General features: G+C 45.2%; 1 pseudogene; it reads right to left on the reverse strand.

The window, feature by feature from the left end:
• Positions 1-9,358: 9,358 nt before the first annotated feature.
• Positions 9,359-9,984, reverse strand: LOC133126604 (uncharacterized; annotated as a pseudogene).
• Between the last annotated feature and the right edge of the window lie 2,749 nt (positions 9,985-12,733).

Here is a 12,733-nt window from a genome sequence, read left to right on the forward strand (position 1 = left end):
TTGTCAATTACAGGTGCCATTACAGTAGATACAGTATTTTTGTTCAGTCTTTCAAGTAGAATATAATTTTGTGCTCTAGTTTTTCTTTTGCTTTTGTAATTTGATTCATAGTGTAGCAATGTTTTTTGTTTGGTGGTTTTGAACCAAATTTACATTACAAAGCAGAAACACATGTGCAATAGAATCTTTACTGTATGGAATGTACCAGAGTATATGCAACATAGACAAGTCATAGACATGTTGCAGTAAGTGTTTTATTGGCAAACATGAAGTTGTTTACAGTGAGAAAAATACTGGAAGTCAGTTACAGTAATGATCCTTTTGTCTACTTCATTTGGCCACATTTTACATTTACATTTTAGTCATTTGGCAGACGCTTTTAATCCAAAGCGACTTACAAGTGCATAGGTTCTACCATAAGTCAAAGCATCACATCCAGAACTAGCAAAATACACATGAAATGCTGTTCTAAACATAGTTGTCGTCATAAGTGCATTTTTTTTTTTTTTTTTTTTTTTTTTGCGGGGGGGTTAGACAAGGATAGGGATATCAGAAAGGAGGGGCAGGGGAAATCAGAAGGGAGGACTAAGGTAGAGTTTGAAGAGGTGGGTTTTGAGTCTGAGTCGAAATAGGGGGAGGGATTCTGCTGTTCTGACAGTGGTAGGCAAGTCATTCCACCACTGAGGAACCAGAGCGGAAAACAGGCGTGAACGTGCAGCACGACCGCCAGGTGCACGTAGAGAGGGAACCATAAGGCGACCAGAGCTGGCAGACCGGAGTGGTCTAGCTGGGGAGTAGGGAGTGATCAGGGATTGTATGTAAGGTGGGGCAGTCCCCTTCGCAGCCTGAAATGCCAACACTAGGGCCTTGAAACGGATGCGTGCGGCAATAAGAAGCCAGTGGAGGCCAATGAGAAGGGGGGTGACATGAGCCGACCTGGGCTGACTGGTGATCAGGCGGGCTGCAGCATTCTGGACCAGCTGGAGGGGCTTGATGGCACACGCTGGGAGACCGGCTAGGAGGGAGTTGCAGTAATCCAGGCGGGAAATGACGAGCACCTGGACTAGGAGCTGGGTGGCTTTCTCAGTCAGGAGATGACGGATACGGCGTATATTATACAGAAAGAACCTGCAGGTTCTGGCAGTGGAGGATACTTGTGGAGCCAGGGTGAGGCAGTTATCAAGAGTCACCCCAAGATTCTTTGCCGTACGGGAGGAGGAAACTACAAAGTCCTCAACAGTCAATGAGAGGTCGATTGACGGAGAGGACTTAGCAGGGATGTAGAGAAGCTCAGTTTTGGCAAGGTTGAGCTTCAGGTGGTGGGAAGTCATCCACGCAGAGATATCAGCCAAGCAGGCAGAGATTCGTGTGGTGACTTGGGTGTCGGGGGGGGAAGGAAATGAAGAGTTGGGTGTCATCAGCATAGGAATGATAAGAAAAGCCATGGGAAGAGATAACAGAACCAAGAGACATGGTGTATAGCGAGAAGAGGAGAGGCCCAAGAACCGAGCCCTGCGGGACTCCAGTTCGTAGGGGGTGAGGGTCGGAGACTGAGCCCCTCCAAGTCACCTGGTAGGAGCGACCAGAGAGGTAGGAGGAAAACCAAGCGAGTGCAGACCCTGTGACACCCATCCCAGACAGCGATGAGAGCAGAATCTCATGGTTCACTGTATCGAAGGCGGCCGACAGGTCGAGGAAGATAAGGACAGAGGAGAGGGATTTTGCTTTAGCAGAGTGGAGTGCCTCAGTAACCGCGAGCAGGGCGGTTTCAGTGGAGTGGCCACTCTTGAAACCAGACTGGTTGGGGTCATGGAGATTGTTCTGGAGAAGATAAGTGGACAGTTGGGAGCAGACCGCCCGTTCCAGAGTTTTAGCGAGAAAGGGAAGAAGAGAGACAGGCTGGTAGTTGTTCAGGGCAGAGGGGTCAAGAGTAGGTTTTTTGAGCAGGGGAGTGACTCTGGCCCTCTTCAGGGAAGAGGGCATGGTGCCGGAAGAGAGGGAGGTGTTGATTAGAGAGGAGAGAAAAGGGAGAATGTCATCAGATATAGATTGTAGGAGGGGAGAGGGGATGGGGTCAAGAGGACAGGTGGTTGGGCGGTGGGAAGTAAGGAGTTTCAGTGTGTCGGCGTCAGAGAGGGGAGAAAAGGAGGTTAGGGAGTTGGGGAGGGTAGGAGGGTCAGTAGGGGTGGAGGGTTGGGAGAAGGAATTGCGAATAGCATCGACCTTCTTTTCAAAGAAGGAGACAGAGTCATCAGGTGTGAGTGAGGGGGGGGGGGGGCAGAAGAGAGGAGAAAGTTGAAAACAGTTTGCGGGGATTAGAGGCGGCCGCGTTAATTTTCGAGTGAAAGAAGGAAGATTTAGCTAGAGAGACAGAGGAATGGAAAGATGATAAGAGGGCATGGAAGGAAGCTATATCACTGGGGAGACAGGACCTTTTCCATTTTCTCTCCGCCGCCTGCAGTTCGGTTCGGACAGCTCATAGAGCATCAGAAAGCCAAGGACTGGGGGGGGAGGCCCGAGCTAGTTTTGTGGTGAGGGGACACAGAGAGTCAAAGGAAGATGAGAGGGAGGACATGAGAGTTGTAGCCGCATCGTCGGGAGACAGTCGAGAGAAAGACTCCGCGGATGGTAGGGAGGAGAGGATTGTAGATGAGAGGGTGGAGGAAGACAGGTGGCGTAGGTTCCGTCGACAGGTGACAGTGGATGGTGGGAGAGATGGATGGGTGTAAGAGGAGAGTGGAAGAGAGAAGGAGATGAAGGAGTGGTCAGATATATGGAGTGGTGTTACAGAGAGGTTGGTTGTTGTGCAGCTCCTTGTGAAGATGAGGTCAAGAAGGTTGCCTGCTTTGTGGGTGGGAGGGGAAAGAGTGAGGGTAAGGTCAAAAGAAGAGAGGAGACTGGTAAGGTAGAAAGGTAGACTGGGTGGACTGAGTTGAGGTTGAAGTCACCCAGGAGGACCAGGGGGGTGTCATTGACTGGTGAGGAGCTGAGGAGGATGTCCATCTCATCCAAGAAGTTCCCCAGAGGACCCGGGGGAGATAAACAACAACAATAAACAGTTTGTACGGCAAAGTAACAGAAACTGCATGAAATTCAAAGGAGGAGAAGGAGAGGGATGAGGAGAAGACACTAGATCTCCATGAGGATGAGATTAGGAGACCTGTGCCACCTCCTCTGCCAGAGGATCTGGGTGTGTGGGAAAAAGAGAAGGCAGAGGAAAGGGCAGCCGGGGTGGCCGTGTTCTCTGGTGAGAGCCACATTTCAGTTAAAGCAAGAAAGTCAAGGTTGAGGTGGGAGGCATAGGCAGATATGAAGTCTGCTTTCTGGACAGCGGACTGGCAGTTCCAGAGGCCACCAGCCACACAGAGATCAGTACCAGGGGATCTGGGAGGGAAGATGACGTTAGAGATATTCTGCCCATGTTGGCGGGAGGCGAACCTCCTACCTGACTGGGACCTGGGGAGAGGAGAGAGGACAGGGATGGGAAGGAAACACATGGAGGGAACTAGGGAGGACAAGAGGAATACTACACAGTGGAATGAGGGCAGGCAGCAAAAACTAAATCAGACATCAGGGTCTCGGACAGCCTAGATGGACACCCGTAGATAGACACCCCCGACTTTGTACACCTGCAAATTCGTACGCCGAGGCAAGTAGCCGAGGCTGCCGCATACAGCTGCCGCTGGTGCGCTACACAACTGCTTAAATAACACTGTATACTTTGCCTCTTTTGCATACAGAAGGGCTAGTGGCATAATCTCAGCCCAAGACAAATTCCAACGTAAGATAGATGAGACTTACGATGGTCTCAATGGAGTGGCTGCCATCGTAGATGACATCCTCATCTATGATGCAACCAGAGAGGAGCATGACAGAAATCTGCGTGCCATGCTTCAGCGATCACGAGAGAAAGGAGTCCGGCTCAACCCAGAGAAAAGCACCATAGCAGCTACCGAGGTCAGCTACTTTGGTCATCGCCTCTCAGCTGAAGGTATGAAGCCAGACCCAGCAAAGATCTCTGCCATCAAGATGATGGAACCACCAAAGAACCGTGCAGAACTAGAGACGGTGTTAGGCATGGTTAATTACCTAGCCAAGTTTGCCCCCAGCCTCTCCGAGATCAACGCACCTATGCGTCTGCTACTGAAACAGTCCAGTGAGTTTCTGTGGGACAAACAACATGACGCAGCATTTCAGAAAATGAAAGACCTCATCACCAGCGAACCAGGACCGGTTCTTGCATATTTTGACCCGGACAAAGAAGTCAGCCTGCAGGTGGACGCCTCAAAGTATGGACTAGGCGCTGTACTGCTACAAGGAGGAAGGCCCATAAGTTATGCGTCCAAGTCTCTCACAGACAGTGAGATTAACTACGCGCAGATCGAGAAAGAGATGTATGCAATCTTGTTTGGATTCAAACGCTTTCATCAATATGCATACGGCCGACATGTCCACGTGGAATCCGACCACAAACCCTTGGAGTCGATCATGAAAAAGCCGCTAGCTGCAGCCCCGCCGAGGCTACAGAGAATGATTCTCCAGCTACAAAAATATTGCTTCAAGATCACTCACTGCCCAGGTAAAGACATACCTGTCGCTGACACACTCTCAAGAAAATCACTTGCATCTCAGGACACCAGCCTCAGTGAGGGCATGGATATGCAAATACACACCGTGTACAGCAACGTGCCGGTGAGTGACGCATGGCTGAAAGAGATTCAAGCTGAAACAGAGAAAGATGAACAGCTTGTGATGCTGAGCAAAGTCATACAGGATGGCTGGCCTGAACAAAGGAAACAGTGCCCCCAGAGGGTGAGTGAGTTTTGGAATCACAGAGATGAACTGTCCGAAATGAATGGCATCCTCTTTAAAGGGGAGAAAATAATAATTCCGAGCAGTCTCAGGGAAAATATGCTAGAGAAAATCCATGCAGGCCACATGGGCATGGAGAAGAGTAAAGAGAGAGCACGTGTCATGATCTGTGTTTTGTGAGTTTATTTCATTGTTTATTATCCTTTATTTTTTGTAATTCATTATTTTTCATATTTATGTTTCATGGTAATGTATGTCTTAGTATTGCCTGTGATCGTCCCACCATGTGCTCTTGTTTTCCTTGTCCTGACCCCGCCCTCACCTACCTCTGTCTGCCACTCCCCTCAGTTAATTTACATAATCATTGCCCTGATTGGTTCCCCCTGTTCCTCGTTTTCTCTGCCTTTTAGTTGCCTCCTCTGGGTATTTAAGCTCCCCTTTGTTTGGTTGTCTTTGTCAGATCGTACCAGTATCTGCCTGTAAGCCTGGTGAGAAACGCTGTCTAAATTTTTGCTCTGCTTACCTTTGCGCCGTTCTGTTTGTATTACTTTTGTTCCTGGTAAATTATATTTTTTGCTGGATTTTTTTAGTTCTGAATTTTGGAGAATATTTTTGTTCCATGTTCCCTGTAACTTCTGAGCTTTGGATTTTTGTGTTTTACTTTTTATTCCGGTGGTTGGCCTTTGAGCATTGTCTATTTTTGAGGACTTAATGGCGCTCCATTACTGGTCTGGTCCTTTACCGGCATCCACATAACAGCACGGGACATCATGTTCTGGCCTGGGATGTCCAAGTGCATTGCGAACATAGTCGGACGCTGCACCACCTGTCTAGAACGCTGCCCATCAAACACCAAAGAGCCTATGATACCCCACCGCATCCCAGACAGGCCGTGGCAAGTTGTAGCAACAGACATGTTCACCTGGAATGGAGAAAGCTACATGGTCACTGTCGACTACTACAGTAGATTCTTCGAGCTGGACCGACTTCACAGCACCATAGCGACAGCCGTGATAGGCAAACTAAAAGCAGCATTTGTGAGACACGGCATCGCAGAGACTCTAATGTCCGATAATGGCCCTCAGTATGCGTCAAAGGAGTTTGAGTCATTCGCCAAGTCCTGGGAGTTCAGGCACATAACATCAAGCCCACATTACCCCCAGAGTAATGGCTTGGCGGAAAGAACAGTGCAAACAGCTAAAGCTAAAGCGGACAGAAAGGACCCGTATATCAGTCTACTTGAATACCGCAACACGCCGGTTGACAACTTCAAGTCACCATCTCAGCTGCTAATGAGCCGCAGACTTCGCTCAGTTCTCCCAAACACCAACCAGCAGCTGCAACCTGAGATCGTCAGCCACAAAGAAGGACATGCAAGATGGCTACAAAGACAACATCACCAGATGAAATACTTCAACAGATCATCTAGACTGCTGCCACCACTACACAGCGGAGAGTCCGTCAGACTTCAAGAGCAGGGCCGCTGGAAGCCAGCAGTCATCATCGAGCCAGCCGACACTGCATGTTCCTACATTCTTCGCACCCAAGAGGGACAGGTGTATCGCCGCAACCGCAGGCATCTCCAGAGCAGCAAGGAGCATCACGGTTGGTCTGACAACAAAACCAGCTCTGTGGGAGCAGAGTGATCAATGCACCTGACCCACATACACCTGAGAAAATACCACACACACCTGAGAAAATACCACCTGATAAACGCTCACCTGAAAAGACATCACATTCCGGACACACACACAGCTGAGCCGCTGACCAATGCAGTTCCATACCACACAAGGTCAGGTCGAGAGGTCAAGCTATGTGATGTCCTAAACCTGTGAAAGTTATAAGGTGCAGGCGGATCGATGCCTTATGCTTAAAAAAAAAAAAGAAAAAAAAAAAGAAAATCAATGTAACTGCACTTTTGTTTATGTGAATATGTTCTTATTGCAGATTGAAGATTGGAATGCCTGCTATGTGCTATGTGATAGCAAGAATGTTATACCAATATCTGCATAATCGACAGTTTAAACTGCACAGTACTGCACAGTATTTTTTCCTCACTCAGGTGAATAGTTTTTTGTAATGAGTGTTATTTCACACCTACTTTGTAAACAAAGGACCACACGTTTAATTTTGCTCAAGAAGGGAGATGTAATATTCATATGTGATAACATACTAGTGAGGTCTACAACAGGCACCCGTATGGTCACCTATACTCCCAGGTCCTAGAGCAGGGGGGTCCTCAATCTAGGAAGCTACCGGAGGCGGAGATTAGGTTGGCATTATCCGCTGTATCCAGGGGAAGCTGTATGCAACAGATGGCGAAATAAAGTAACTAAACAAAGTCGTCATGCTGTGATAATTCCAGAAGCGTGGAAACAAGACAGTTCATGGACCTCAAACGACATATGGAAAACGGCCCACAGTTTAAGGAAAACATCCCTCAATCTGATGGAAGGATATAGAATTAGAGGTGAAAGGACACCAAGTCCAAATTATGTTAGCACATAAGGAATTATTAATTGAAATGGGAAAAATAATGGATCCAATAACTAAATTTACAGTAGGCATATGGAATACAGTAGTTAAAAAATACAAATTGGACAGAGAATCAAAAATTCTAAGTTGGATTGCACATGATTCCAGATTTAGACCAGGAGTCTATGATCAAGGATTTAAACGATGGATACACAAAGGTATTACAGCAGTATGTACAATGGTTGAGAATGGGGAGATGCAGAGTTTTCAAAATTTGAAGGAGAAATATGGCCTGGAGAGGCAGGATTTTTTCCGATACTTACAGGTGAGGGATTACTATGAAAAAGAGATAAAAACGGCTTCAACAAGTGAAGTAATTGAAATACTGATAAAAGCCTATGAAAAGAAAACATGCAGAGTAATCTCAGCTCTTTATCAGGGTCTGATGTCATCGAGAGGAACCTCAACTTTATATATTAAAGAAAAATGGGAAAAAGATTTGAAGGTAGAATTGAACAATGAAGAATGGCAAAATATATGCAAAGTACAGTGTACAGCTACTAGCGCCAGGGTATGGAGAGAATTCTGCTGGAAGAATATAGTCAGATTCTTTATAACACCAAGAATTAGGGGAAAACTTGTAGCTGCTCAACAACCATGCTGGAGGTTATGTGGACATATGGATGTAGACCATGCACATGTATTTTGGAGCTGTCAAAAGATAGAAAAATATTGGGATAATGTATGGGAAATGCTGAATAAGATACTAGTATATGAAATACCTAAGACATGCATTGTGTTGTACTTAGGGAATTTGACACAGGACAATGTACAAAGAGAAGATGTGTATCTAGTTAAAATATTATTGGCAGCCAGTAAGAAGGCAGTTACAAGGTCATGGTATAAAGTGGACGCTCCAGCCCAGGAGCAGTGGCTGGGCATTGTTGGGGAACTGTATAAGATGGAGAAACTAACCCATATTTTAAGGTTGCAAGAGGACTCATTTAACGAAAAATGGATAAAATGGACTGAATATCGAACCCAACAAGATGATACCACCAGAAATGTTGGATAAATTAAACTGTGATATTATTCTAATTGTTTGATATGTAACCCCTAACACTACTGCTGTAAAAGGAAAATGATCAATAAAAATAAAGTAAAAAAAAAAAAAAATCTTTTACCATCTTGTAACGTCTTTATTTTATACACTAAATTACACGCCGTGGTATTGATAAGAGTATCGATAAATACCGGCACCGATAAGGAGTATCGATATTGGTATCGGTATCAATAAAATCCTAATGATACACATCCCTACCCCTTCATCATCCAGAACTGTCTTTTTCATATTTTATCCAAAGCAATTGAATGAGCTGCTTCTAACTAACTCTCTTCTTTCTTTTCCCAGAACAACCTGCTAGACCCCCACCAGTCTGGCTTCAGACCTTTGCCAGGTTGCATAAAACACCTTCAGTCTTTCCTTTAACTCTGATACTGAAGGGTTGATTTCCCCTTAGGTAAGGGAATTACCTGAGGGCTTTGAATATAAACCCTTTGATGTTTTTCTTAGATAAGCAAAACAGTTAAGTGCTTTGCTGCAATGGTTGATGTTTTACTTCGACCGTAACCATGGATGTGTTATCTGATTGGTTACGATCATTGACTGTAGCCTATACAATAAAATAAAGTAGCCTAGCTATAGCTATAGCTATAGCTATAGCTAATATTTTTTTACAAAAAAAGTAAACCAAATTGGACCGATGAGAAGTGTATACTGTTAAAACAATATGTGAAAAGAATAAAAAATTTAAAAAGTGGAGTCAATCCAACTGTGACAGTGACCAAAAAACAGAGGGAGAAAATAACATTAGATTAATGCTATAAACATAGCCATGAAGAGCCAATTCGGGAGGTCCTTAAAAAATATGTATCGGCAAACAAATAATTGAGCAATTATACGAGGGAATCCAGCAATACCAGTGAGAACTAAAATCATTGCTAGCTAGTTAGCTACCCATAGATAACTATAGCAAGCCATATTTGTCAACAGAGAAATCAGTGAGTTGGCTCAGGTCTGTGAGCCATCTTTTCCATTTCCGAATACGTCTGGTATCTTTTCATCCCAGCTGCAGTTGGATTTACACATCCCTTGAAGTATGTTCTTTGCAGTCAAGATGAAAGGAGCAAGGAATCCTAGAGGGTCATATAGAGAGCAGACTACAGAAAGAATACCTCTTCTGGTGATTGGCTGAGTCTTTGTGGCTGTTCTGAATGAGAGTGTGTCAGTCTCTACATTCCAATGGACTCCCAGTGCCTTTTCCACAGGTAGGTTCTCCCTGTCCAGATCTAACTCTTTCACCTCTTTTGCTCTTTCCTCTGCAGGCAGTGAGGACAGGACAGCACGGCTGTTGCTTACCCGCTTGGTCAATCTAAATCCTCCTTCTAAGCAGATATCTCTGAGGTCTTTGACCAGGGCTATGGTTTCACTCTCGTTGGGAACTGATATTAAACAATCGGGTTATCCTCCGCTGTTTTCTTCAGGGCATAGCTTGCACAACTAGGAGATGAGACCGAACCAAACAGGTGAACAGTCATTCTGTATTCCGCCAGTGATTTCGTTACATCACCATCAGGCCACCAAAGGAAATGAAGGAAGTCTACATCTTCGGGTGGTACTCTGACCTGATGAAACATTCCCTCTATATCGGCCATCATGGCAATGGGTTCCTGCCGAAACCTGAGAAGAACTCCAAACAGTGTGTTGGATAAGTCTGGGCCTTGTAACAGCTCTTTGTTCAAAGATGTGCCCCTGTATGTGGCAGCACAGTCAAAAACCACACGGATGGTCTTCTTCCGTGGGTGATACACACCATGGTGTGGTATATACTATATCCGTCCATCATCTCTTTGCAGCTGGTTGTCTGGAACCTTTTCGGCGTGACCTTCCCGTATGACCCCGTCCATGAAACTTTTATAGTCCTCAAAAAACCCCTGGTCTTTCTTGAATTTCTTAATGAGGTTAAGGGCACGTTGTTCTGCAATGTGACGGTTCTGTGGCATCATCCTTTCGGAAAGGGAGTTGGAGGTAGTAGTGTCCGTTCTTTAATGTAGCGGAGTCAGAAGCTTTCTTGAGAAACTGTTTATCTTCAACGGATAACTCACTTTTCTCACTGTGACGCTGTTCAGGAAAATCTTGATTGTATTGTTGAACAAGCAGTTCTTGGATGTTGGAAATTGAGATTCTGTTTGCCTTCAAATATGGCCGTCCATTTTCATCCACACAGGGGCTGCTGTTGAGTGGTCCATTTACTACCCATCCAAGTTGTGTCTTTACTGCATAAGGGCCGTTCCCTTCACTATTCACAACCTTCCATGGTTCCAGAGCTTTTGGGCAATTCTGTCCAATGAGCAGTCCTACCTCCTTATCGACAGTAGTCAGCTGAACTTCACTGAGGTATGGCCATTTCATGATGTCGTCCTGTGTGGGGATGTTTTCCTTCATGACAGGAATTTCTGAGTGAGTGTATACTTCTGGCAGCTTCAGGGATGTTGAAGACTGCCCACTTCTAGTCCAGTTATTTTGTAGCTGCTTACATGTTTCTCCTGCCCCATTGTTTTTAGAAGAATTCCTGTTCTCTGACCCTGGATGTTGAGCTCATTCATCAACTTTTCAGTACAGAATGTCGCAGTACTACCAGGGTCCAAAAAAGCATATGTTTGAGCAACCTTGTTCCCTTTGGCATGTTTAATCTGTACAGGCAGAATGGAAAGAGCGCAATCTTTACCGGCCCCAGTATGGTCACCGATTGTCATGGAAACCAGAGCGCTGCTCAGTTTTTCTTTGGGCGTCTCAACAGCAGATTTCACTTCTTTGTGAGAGCCATCCTCTTCGGTCCTGATGTGCAGTAGAGTGGGGTGTTTCTTTTGACAGGTGGCACATGTGAGCCTTTTTTTGCATTCTCTGCTCATGTGTCCCAATGTTAAACATCCAAAACGTGCACCATCCACCTTTGCTTTGTGTGGTCTTGCTTTAAATTTTCTACACAACTCCAGTGTGTGGTCTCCTGAACAGAATGCACATGGTCTTTGCAAAGCAATTCTGTTATCAGGTCTTTCATTCAAGTAAGTACTTCTGTTTTTCACAGGGATCTCTGATGGCTGATAAGCAATTCTCTTTTTCACAGGATCTTCAGATGGCTGATAAGTGGCAGGCAATGGGTAAGTATTATTTTTCTTCTCTGAGTTCAGACACAGTAGTTATTGCAGTGGCGAAGCTACTTCCTTTGGTGGTAGGTTTAAATGTCTTTGATCCAAAAGCTTTGTTGGCTGGGCGGGGATCTTGAATGTCTCCAAAGATGGGATCTGTGCTGATCCTAGCCTGTTTTTCAACAAAGTTTACCAGGTCTTTGAAACTTGCTCTCCTTTTGTGTCTTTCCTGAATCTCACAAGCGACAGACCTGAACTTGTCCCTGAGTTTGGAAATAATTATTCTCAGGTTGGAAGGTGTGTTAATCTCTTCCATGTACTGACCATTTTGTAGTGCATTATAACATCCTCTCAGAAAGAGTCCATATGAATGTAAGGCCTTTGCATCTTCGACTTTAATGGTTGGCCAGTTGAGTGCTTTATCCATGTAGGCAGCTGTGATTCTCATATCATGGCCAAAGTTATCCAATAGAAGCCTCCTGGCCTCCCTGTATCCCATTACAGACTCTAAGTGCAGACAACTACGAACTAGTTCCTTTGCTTGCCCACTTGTGAACTGTTCCAAAAAATACAGTCGGTCTTGGTTGCTGTCAGTTTTGCTTTCAATGCAGTGTTCAAAAGCTTGAATAAAAGACTGATATTGCAGTGGTTCACCAGAGAATGCTGTTATTGCTTTGACTGGAAGCAAAGACAAACGCTGCTGCTTCACAATGAGCTCAGAAATCTAATTTTGTCTGCTCAACACATCAACCAGAGTTTTATTTCCATGATCAAGACCAATACCAGACAGAGTGGCGCCACCTGCAGGCATCACAGGTTGTTGCTGTTGATGAGTCTTGGTTCTAGCACCACCTGAGCTGGTGTAAATGGGTCCTACATGATGAATGCTGTGTTGAACTTGGCTTTCTATTTGTGTTCGCTCTTCTGAGGCTGCGGGTGTTGAGGGGTTAAACTTCTCCAGTGTTCTAATTGTCCTTTTCCAATCCGCTTGCTTCAGATAAGCATTCATGGCATCAGGAGGAGTCTTCCTTATATCAACTTGAGATGTTTGAGATGAAACTTCATATTCTTCCAGAACCTTTAATTTTGCAGCGGTTTCAGCTAAGCCAGCTTCCACTTGCAATCTTTCCTTCTTTGCTTTGAGGCTTGCTTCTTCTATTTCCATTTGATGCTTCTTTTCAAGCATATCTGCACGAACCAATAAGACTGCTTTCTCTGCCTCAGCCTGTGCCTTTAA

This window comes from Conger conger, chromosome 4 (assembly GCF_963514075.1).
Source record: "Conger conger chromosome 4, fConCon1.1, whole genome shotgun sequence".
NCBI lineage: Eukaryota > Metazoa > Chordata > Actinopteri > Anguilliformes > Congridae > Conger > Conger conger.